At 38.1% G+C, this 7,152-nt stretch overlaps 1 long non-coding RNA gene across 1 annotated transcript; it reads right to left on the bottom strand.

The window, feature by feature from the left end:
- Nucleotides 1–1,963: 1,963 nt before the first annotated feature.
- On the bottom strand, nt 1,964–4,587 carry LOC117955657. The gene is made up of 3 exons (XR_004659107.1): nt 4,460–4,587; nt 4,183–4,185; nt 1,964–1,976 (listed from the first exon to the last, which is right to left on the bottom strand). It is a non-coding gene; the product is annotated as an uncharacterized LOC117955657 (long non-coding RNA).
- Between the last annotated feature and the right edge of the window lie 2,565 nt (nt 4,588–7,152).

Raw genomic sequence — 7,152 nt, 5'->3', positions numbered from 1 at the left:
AAAAAGGTAAAAAAGAAAAAAAGAAAGATGTAATACTTTCTTGGGACTCAGCACTGCATGATGATCTGGTTCGTGGGGAAACATTGGACTGGAAATGTTATTTTTCTATGCGAGGAACAACGTTAAATGTACATTTCACATACGAGGCTAGAGGGACTAAAAAGCAGATCATGTGCAGAATATTCTTTATTCCTCTGCTGCAATTGATTCTTTCACTGCATGGAATGCAAAGCGTTTGCCGATGTGCTTGTGAGAACTGTCAGAGGGCGATTTACACATCAAGCTAAAGCAAAATATAATCCACTGATATGAAATCTCCGGGCCACTGTGCCGGGGTTGGCTGGGCTGGATGGATGAGAAGCGCAGGCCTTGTAATCTATTCCCTGTGACTAGCTTCTTGTGTGCGACACTGGGAATGTGGTGGGGGTGGGGGGGGGGGGGGGCAAACGTTTATTTGCCAAAACAAATAAACGTTTGGCAGCCCTTGAAAGGCTGTGGGAAATGGTTGGAGATTGAACTGACTCTTGAGTCCCCAAACCTCAAGCTTTGATGGTTTTTTACTTGACTCAGAGACTGAGAACACAGATTGGATATCCAACTGGATCTGAGCTGCTCCTCTCTGGCCCTCTCTCCTTCTCTGTCTTCCTCTCAGTATTTTCCCTTCCTCTCTTCCTCGACCTTTTTCTCTTTTTGCAATTCACTACTTCCTTTTGTCTTTTTCTCTTTCACTTTTATTCTCCCTCTCTCTGGTCTTACTCCTTTCTCTTTTAAAGTTCACAATTTTACTTTACAAAATGTAACAACAAATGACTCAAGCATCAGCTGAATTTAATGTAATTGTTTTGTTGCTTTCAACTCCATAATAAAATAAATTAAATTGGACCTGGCACTAATGTTTCTGGTCTAAAATGATCCACTCTCCTAAACCTTGCCTCATAGCAGTGGTACATATTAATACAGCTTTGTTCTAAATTACCTAGAAAATGTTTTTCTACCTCATTGGTTTCCACATTCTTTTTGTGTTTTTAAAACAACTTTAAACCAACTGTTGATAACATTACTTCACAATGACAATGAAAGTTGCTCAATAAGAACAGATCTGCATCATTTTTAGCCATGTTACTTGCATCAACAGAATCTGGTTTTATGAATGGCAATGTGTGTCGGTCCACCAGTTTGGCTCGGACTGAAATATCTCAGCAATTATTGGATGGATTGCCCTGAACAGACATTAGTTGGTGTTTGTTCATTTGATGAATCCTTCCTACTTTGGTGATACGGTTTCGTCATCAGCAGGTGTGCATTTTTGGTTTATAGAAGTGTCACAACAAACACATATTGGGTGGATCACTGTGATAATTTGCACAGATATCCAGTTTGTATTCCCCAGAGGCTGAATACTAATCAACTGGGTGATCCTGTAACATTTCCCACAGCACCACCCTGAGGTTGACATTTATGGGAATTGTAAATTGTCTCGACCACTATCGGATAGAATGCCATGAAACTTGGTTCACACATACACAAGGATGATTTGTTAATAACTTTGGTGATGCTACAACTTTACCTCTAGTGCTACCATCAGTTCATCATTTCAATTCATCCATTACTGTAGTTTGACAAAATACCTGTAAAACTAATAAGGTTTCCTGCCCCAGCTTAACTTGTAAGCACTTAACAGAGCACCGGCGCCTCTGCAAAATAGCCTCGAGAAGGAACTTGTTTTGGTGAAACATGTGGCACATTCAAAAGTTGTTTTAGTCGTGGAACAGAAACCTCAGATTGGGCAGATAGTCTCAATGGGGTTTTAAGCCCACAACATTGACTTCCAGGCAGCGCTGCAACCGTGGATTTCTAGGCACCTAACCCTAACCTTAACCGCAACCCTAAGGGCCGTGACACACCAACCTAATAATTGGCCGACGGACAGTCCGGCGAGGTTGCTGACTCGAGTCTGTTTGGTGTGTTTTGGTAGACTTGACGTGCTTGGTCGTAAGGGGGGCACTGCTGACAGTCAGACTCAAATGACCAATCTGATTGGTGGAGTACAAACCTGGAAACGAGGAGCGGCGTGAGCGTGACTAGAGTCTCTCAAAACCTGACCAAAATCTTTTAAACTGACCTTTGTCGATCTTAAATGAAGACAGATTAAGCAATTGCATAGCCTAGTTCTTGCTTAATTTTTTTTTTAGAAACACGTTTTGGCCGACAATACAGACTAGTGCCGCTTGCTGTTATGGAGACGTATTACGTCTTGTTGCTTTGGAGTCTTCCGAGGCACTTTTTTTTACCAACTCGGGGAGACTGATCAGTCCAACTGCCTTGTGTACTGTAGATCGGCCATCTGGTTGGTGTATCAGGGGCTTAGCCCTAACCATTGCCTAATCCAGGCAGCCTTAGAAGGCGATGCGTTGGGCTTAAAACACCAAACACCTGGATTTACCCTGCAGAGATCTGAGGAGCAGTTAACCGTAATCCTCATTAATCAACTGGAGTTTAAAATTTCAACACAATGAAAGCGGAAGGTACAGGATATCCAGCCCGAAATCCTGGGAGTATAACGTTGTGCATATAGACTGCTGAAGTACTAATTATTAAATGTTAGCAGGCTTACACACTAGACTAAAACGGGGAACATGGTTAACTTACTTGTGCTAAAAATAAGCATGTTAGCATTGTCATTGGGAGTATGTTGCCATGTAGGCATTACTACTACTACTAAGTACAGGCTCACAATCCCCAAGCATGGCTGTAGACTCTTAGTCTTGTTTCGCCTCTGAGAAAGTTTCAAAGTTAATATCATTTTGCGTCTATACGTTATTCTTTCATTGTCAGGCCTGTGTTTTAGTGTTTTTTTTTTTTTCGCAGCTCCATGCTCTCACTGTGACAATAAACAATCACACTGACTTGCCTACTGCTTGTTCACAGCTATCAAACCCTGTAATGAAAAAGGACGAGAGCCAAACCCAAACCGGGAAGATCCTGTAACCTATGTTTGTGACATACTTTCCCTCCACCATACAATAAACGTGTGAGAAATAGATGTGAATGGGGCTCTTCTCACAGTATATCATCCAATCCTTGTGGGCCAATCTTGGGAACAAACATTATTCTCCCATGCCCTGTTGTTATAGACTGTACTTGTACATGTTCGGGGCTCATGATGATGATTTATAGTGATGGCACACTGGAAGCGCTGCACAACCTAATTTGTTTGGGTTTTCCTGATTGGAAAGATTACAGGGCCCTTGTTGCGATGGCGACAAATGTGTCACCACACATATCTCCACATCGGCTCTGTCTCCTGGTCGGTGTAAACACACAGAGAAAACAATTGAAAACATTGAGATTTGGGCGGATATTGCACTAATTCAAATGTCGTGGTGACGTATGGCTAGCTGTTGAGGTTTTTTAACATTTCTGCGTTAAACCTTTACTTGGGGGTTTTGGTCTGTAGCTTTCCTGTTTGGTGATTAGCAAAATGTATTTTTTCTGGGAAGAGTTACTGAGGTTTGAGGCTGCATTATTTGACATAAAGTCAGTGGGATGAAGGAAAAGAAGTTGGCTCTTTTCTCATTGACTGAGCTGAAAGATAATAATGTCCTTCATCGCAGCTAACTAAGACTGACTGAATGGGGATGTGACTTTGACTGTACAAATTACATCTGCCGTAACATGCAATTAAAGTTTTGCTGTGATAGATAAAACCATATTGATTAAAAAAGAAGCAGATAAATAACTGGTTTGTACCAGGGCAATTTTGTCTCTGTTTCTCTTTGTTCATAAACTGTACATTCTGTCTCTGCCCGATGTGAGTCGAGTGCAGATTTGAGTTGAGAAACGGTTTACAGCATAACGTGTCAGACTGACATTTTTGAAATCCATAAAATAATAAACTTTTCTCAATACAAACAGTAACAGAAGATGGAAATCATTTCAAAACGTTTTGGCTATCTATGATTGTTTTATTGCTAACATTTGCTCAAAATGCCATTCAACTGACAACCTTTGTTGTGTTTGATTGCTAACTTGTAGCCAGCAGTGAACAAACTTTGTTAAGTATTTCTATTTATACTGTATTGACATTAAAGAAGTCTCTTGTTAGCATCTTGTAGGCTACTTGTTGCGAGGTGACGCATGCGCAACTCAAATCTGCACTCGACTTACATTAGGGAGGGACACATTCTATAAAGCTACTCTGAGATGGCTCATTCATTTTTGTATTGAATTTCTGCGGCAAAACAAACAAAATGCATGCATTTACTGAAGCCGACAAATAAAAAATGTAGAGAGGCTTCAAGAGAAACTGCAGTGTAAAACACAATCTATGGTCAATACAATATACTATTATCTATTGTATAAAGGCAGACCTGACACAGATAAATATTGCAGTTTCTGTAATTCCACCTGATATTAGTGGTTTTATGACGTTGGGCTAATGTTCCTGTTGGGAGAGAACATGGGATTTTGAGACATGTTAGCAGTGTTTTGGTAGACATAGTGTATTGTGTTAGAGAACTATTGTATTTTGAAAATTGGTGTTGGAGTTAGTTTACAATGTGTGATTTTGAGCATAAAGTTAACCGTTTTGCCAGTGTGTTGTAGATGTTTTTGGTGCGTTGAGTTTATGTTGTTTAAGTTTATGTTTATGTTAAGTATTTAAAAAATTGTCAAAGCAATCATAACAAACTTTAATGTTAAAAAACCTCATAAAGGGAAATTTTCATGCCATTGGAAATTTAAATATAGTAAACCTTCAAGCAACACTAGAGAACTTTTTTAGACTTAAAATAATGCTTCCAACATTGTTTCAGTGGTTCATCAACTCGTAACAGGGTGAACGGAACTTCTGCATTTGCTTTGCAGCTCCCTACTGGCTATAACCTCACTATGCAAGTTTACCAGATTGGGTAGCGGATCTTTAGTTTCTTTCATTTAAAGATTTTAATTGTAGTCTTGTTTTCAAATAGATTTATGTTTTTTTTTTTTGCATCCAGCTTTCTCTGTAATCACTCACTTTGAATGGCATTGTAGTTACTAATCATCAAGGTTTCCAAGCCTTGAATGAAGTAATATGATTGACTTGTTGAACAGAATGTTTGATGAAATGATATCAAGAAATGGACGTGACCACACATGAATGGTTTTTGATTTCATGTCGATATAACGAGATATTTGAAGAAAAAAAGTTAGTGTATTGTTTTATGGAGAACCTTCTAGTATCGAAAGATATAGACATAGAGAGGTCAATATGTTGTATCTGTCTTTTTTTGTGCAAGTGTTTGTAAGCATGTGTGTATGTTTATATTGTATGTGTGTGAGGGGTTTGTTCTTTCTTGTGTGTTTGTGTGAATGTGTGTGTGTTTGTGTGTGTGTGTTTGTTTAAGTGTGTATGTGTGGTTATAAGAACGTTAGTTTGAGGTGAGCCTGGCATTTAGATTTAACCGTCAGTATCTCAACAAACACCATTGTTTACGCCCAGACAACAGTTCTGTCTGATCTCTTTCAATTGAAAGCGCTCTTAACATCTAGATGCCTTGTGAAGACACTGAGACATCTTTTCTTAAGGACACACAGAATTACACAATCAGAGAAAGATCCAACCCCCCCTCCTCCTCCTATGGAAAATGTTTTTTACCACTTGAGTATCGCAAACTGTAACCTACTCTCGGCTGTGGCCTGTCAATGGAACTAATTTTTAGGTTTGAGGTAAAAAATTGCACAAATGATTTAACAAAACTAGTTTAAATAGGCCTAGTAAAAAATCATACTAGTTAATCCAACTTATTTGTTTAAAAGTTGTATTCTTTCTTTTTTTTAACATGTCTACTGTCGGATCAACTCAGACTTAGAAGTCTTTTGACTTGCAATGATGAGTTGAAAATATTAACAGCTGAGAGTTCACTAAACTCAACATTTTTGTTTTAACCAGTTTTAATGACTATAAGGTTTGACCCAGTTATCAATACATTCAGTTTAATCCAATTGTTTCATTTAATATAGATTTCTTTTGTACAGAGGCAAAAACAAAAACAACAAAATCTTAATCCGTTCAATTATTTCACGTTTGCTACCAAATCTAGACTAACATACTAACATACTATACTTGTTGACTGGCAAAATTCTACAGTTCTGACTGTCAAAAAAAGCTTTCAACATGGTTTCAACACAATCAGGCCAAATCAAGCATGCATCTTTGTGCTGGATTGCGCAAGAAAATTATTTTTATAAATTACTAAAAGATCAATGGAGACATAACAAAATAAAGAGATAATAGTAGAACAAATTAGATTAAGGGCATTGACTAGAATGCTTAAAATAGAAATCCGATAAAACTGTGGCAAAAATTGATTGATTGAAAACCAATCACAGATTCTTGAAATCTAAATGTACAAGCTACCAAGGAAACATCTGCGCCTGCACTTCCAGTTGATCTAGAGTTTTTCAGAAGAGAAGAATTACAGTAGTCAGATGGTGATACAAGCATTCATCTGCCTTTCAGTATCTGGCTGTACTTCGGAGAAGATAAAAGGCAGTTTTGGTGAATTTTCTGATGTGAAATTCAAGTCAGGATCAAAAGGCACACCAAGGTTACTGGCTTGGGGCTCAACGTTCAGTGCCAGGGATTTTCATTTGGGTGCACAGCTTCTCTCACTGGGCCTTTGCTCCAGTGATCTATCCCATAACATCAATGTTTGATTAAAGTTTCAAAGAGCAACAGCAACCATTCAGTAATCCACACTGTTGAAAAACAATATAAATGACTGAAAAACTAATTTTACATTTGTATTCAGTTATTTCATGTTAAAGAGTGCGTTTCAAGTCATTAAACCTATACTCCGATCTACTTACAGTCAACTGCTGAGAGATTTCAAACACAGTTTTTTTGGAAGGAGTTAATGAAAATAAGGATATGAAAATAATAATGTGAAAACACATGCAACACTCCTATTTAGCAGAAGTAAAATGTAGTTATACACTAAAAAATGAAACGTTTTTGTGCACTTGAACAGCCGACGGAAGTATTTTTTGTTTTCATTACATTTCCCTTAAGTATTTTGACCTAAGTAAAAGAATTCTAGATTTTGAATGGCATCAATTCCAATGTAGAGTACATCTTTTCATAAGAACTGAAATGTTAAGGTTGTGGCG

Source organism: Etheostoma cragini, chromosome 13 (assembly GCF_013103735.1).
Source record: "Etheostoma cragini isolate CJK2018 chromosome 13, CSU_Ecrag_1.0, whole genome shotgun sequence".
Taxonomy (NCBI): domain Eukaryota; kingdom Metazoa; phylum Chordata; class Actinopteri; order Perciformes; family Percidae; genus Etheostoma; species Etheostoma cragini.
This window is presented reverse-complemented; position numbering and strand designations above follow the sequence as displayed.